The sequence below is a fragment of the Ursus americanus genome, chromosome 18, assembly GCF_024610735.1.
Source record: "Ursus americanus isolate L20-20 chromosome 18, mUrsAme1.1.p, whole genome shotgun sequence".
Classification (NCBI taxonomy): domain Eukaryota; kingdom Metazoa; phylum Chordata; class Mammalia; order Carnivora; family Ursidae; genus Ursus; species Ursus americanus.
The window spans coordinates 20,868,060-20,871,229 of record NC_142144.1 but is presented as its reverse complement, the minus strand read 5'-3'; the positions used below and the strand labels follow the sequence as shown (position 1 = coordinate 20,871,229).

The window sequence follows — 3,170 nt, the reverse complement described above, 5'->3', positions numbered from 1 at the left end:
AGAGAGAGCACGAGCAGGGGGGAGGGAAAAGGAGAAGCAGGCTCCCTGATGAACAGGGTCTCAATCCCAGGACCCCAGGATCATGAGTGAGCCGAAGGCAGACACTTAATCAGAATGAGCCACCCAGGCGCCCTGGTTTTGTTGTTTTATTTATTTTTATTTTAAGTAGGATCCATGCCCAACGTGGTGCTTCAGCTCAGGACCCTGAGGTCAAGAGTCACACGCTCTACTGACAGAGCCAGCCAAGCGCCCCTGTTGTTATTGTTTTAAACTATATCTATCTAAGGAGTTGTTTATATCCAGGACCGAACACAATATTCTGGGAATAGTCTGACTTAGCGTAGAATCCAGTGGATCTTTCCCCCAGGTGCTGATGGTAAACGCTTGTAAGACACTCAAATTTTGTATAACTCAGGTGTATGACTTTTAATGCATGCCCAATATACTTGACCTTGTTAGATGCAGTCTATGGCACGTGCCCTCTGGTCTTTTAGAAAGGGGAGGTACTGGGCAAGGAGACTCCAGGGCCTCTTTGAGCCACACACTACAGTTGTAACCTCGGCAAAGATATAGGAAGGATCGTGGCTTATATGCCAAACCAGCGTTTAAGAAGTATTTCTGTCTGGCTTAAAGAAAGGCCTATGGGGCCTCAAAAAAGGGGCTTCTGGCTGCCAAGATTAGGAAAGATATTAAGGAGGCCTTTGAGCGAGACCCTAAAAGATGGGTAGGTTTTCAACAGGTGAAAATTGGAACCCAAAAGGGAACATGAGATAGACAGGAAAAGGGCTTTTCTCTAAAAAATCTGCACATAAAGAAATTTGCTAAGGGATGGAGGTGTCTTATTTGCCATGGACTCACAGAAAAGAAAGTCAGAAAATAACATTAAGCTAAAAGGAAACTCCTGCTTGCTCCCAGCCCTAAGCCTTCATTCTCTCAAAGAGCTTCCCTAGGAAATGTCTCCAGTCCAGGATGCTCTTTAATTGTAGTAGGACGAGCCTCCACCTTGAACCCTGTTTTTCAGAGGGCCCTGCATGTTACAATCATATTCTTAAAAATTAATTTTTAAAAAAAATGTTTTATTTTTTTAAGTAATGTCTACACCCAATGTGGGGCTCAAACTTACAACCCCGAGATCAAGAGCTGCATGCTCTACCGACTGAGCCGGCCAGCTGCCCCCCAAATTAGATTTATTAATGCACAAAATAGCATTTTCATCATCTGATCATAAAAGCAATGCAGGTAAATTATGGAATTTTTTTAAAAATACATTTTGAGGAGTAAACAGTCCTTATTAGGCTCAGATCAGGAGTCTGAGAGTCTTGAGGACCTCTGTGTATTTAATTTTCTTCTCAATGTTCTTTTAGGACTGTTTTCACTAGCCTTGCAAGCTGTTCTTCCCTCAGGTAATGGATCTTGGCCTTCTTCCTCTTTTCGGGGGGTGGCTGTCACTGCCTGGTTCTTCCAGCCAGCCTCAGAGCCAGGTGCCGGGTTCAGGCAAACTTTCCCGTATGCTACCAACGTACAACCTTGAGGGCAGCAAGAACAACCCTTTGCTTCTTCTTGTCATAGGGCCGTGGGGCCCATTGAACACCTTGAGGTATTTAGGGCAGCCTGACCTCACACCTTCATTAAGAATGGCTGGGGGCACAGAAGTGGGAGTAGCCACTGGCTATCAATCATCCTCCTGCAGAAGAAAGTCAGGTACTTTCACTTCTTTCTGTAGAAATTGCCAGAAATGCTGATGCCTTCACAGCACATGACCATTATCTCCTGTCCCCGTGGTACCTGTTTGGCCACAATGACTATCAGGTGCCCTGGGAGATGCCTGGGTCATTGAGCACCAGGTCTCCTGGGAAAGTGGAATGTTTTAATACAAAAAAAATTATAAGGAAGAAAAGAAAGATTTGGCACAAACATGAAAATCAATTTATCCAAAGTCACAGAAGTGCCCTCTCACACAGGATCCTACTCCTAGGGTGGCAGAAGCACCCTGTAATCTAAACACCCAGACCATGATCAGGCCCATTCAGACTCAGGAAATGTTTCTCCATTTCTCTTGCCCCACATTCTTGAAACAAGAGGCAGCAGCTTCCAATTGCCCTGAAGGTTTCTCACTGTATCGCTGCTGACATAAGAGGCTGATACTTCAAACTATAGGAAGGATTGAAAACTGAAAGTATATAAAAAAGAGAGAAGACAGGGGCGCCTGGGTGGCACAGCGGTTAAGCCTCTGCCTTCGGCTCAGGGCATGATCCCGGCGTTCTGGGATCGAGCCCCACATCAGGCTCCTCCGCTATGAGCCTGCTTCTTCCTCTCCCGCTCCCCCTGCTTGTGTTCCTTCTCTCGCTGGCTGTCTCTCTCTCTGTCAAATAAATAAATAAAATCTTAAAAAAAAAAGAGAGAGAAGACAGATTAATTAACTTATTAGATCCCTCCTCTGGGATGGCACGAATGTAACAGATACTAGCACGATGAAGTACCATTTCCCCCAGTGCTGAGTGTCCATATTCTGTTTTTCTTCATGTTTTATCCAATTCATGGCTCTAAAGGTACTCACAAGTTTGCACAGTTTTTGCAACAATTGCTCATGACAGTTGAGAACCATTTTGCAACATTAACAGTTCACATGACTTTTACATTTACAAATATAGAGGTCTAGATCTAATGCAGATGGAGCATAATACCAGGTCTCTATGCTAGCAACAAAATGAGTATTAAAGGCTAGAATCGTGAAAAGTTTTATTTTATTTAATAAGATTTAATCAAATCTTTAAAAATTAAAAGTCACCTTTAAGTGATTTTGACTTAAAATATTGATATTGACGAATTATAATTTGAATTTTACTCTTAATTTTAACAGAAGATTTTAAATATTTTAGTAAACAACTTATTGAAGATATACTAAAATAATAGAAGATTTTCATTTTAATTGTGATCTACTGTTTTGATAAAATATATTCAAATTTCGTACCCTGCGAACACAATTAAAATAGATTTTTAATCCTCTAGGATTAAATCTGGTCCACCACCTGTTTTTGTTTTGTAAATAAAGTTTTATTGGAGCACAGCCACGCTGCTCATCATTTACATGTTGTCTGTGGCTGCTTTCATATAACAGTGACAGAGCTGAGAGTTTTCACAGAAACCATATGGCCCACAAAACCTACAAT

The 3,170-nt window shown here is 42.0% G+C and overlaps 1 pseudogene; it reads right to left on the bottom strand.

Moving 5' to 3' along the window:
* Positions 1-1,297: 1,297 nt before the first annotated feature.
* LOC123803412 (large ribosomal subunit protein uL13 pseudogene) lies at positions 1,298-2,605 on the bottom strand (annotated as a pseudogene).
* Positions 2,606-3,170: the final 565 nt, after the last annotated feature.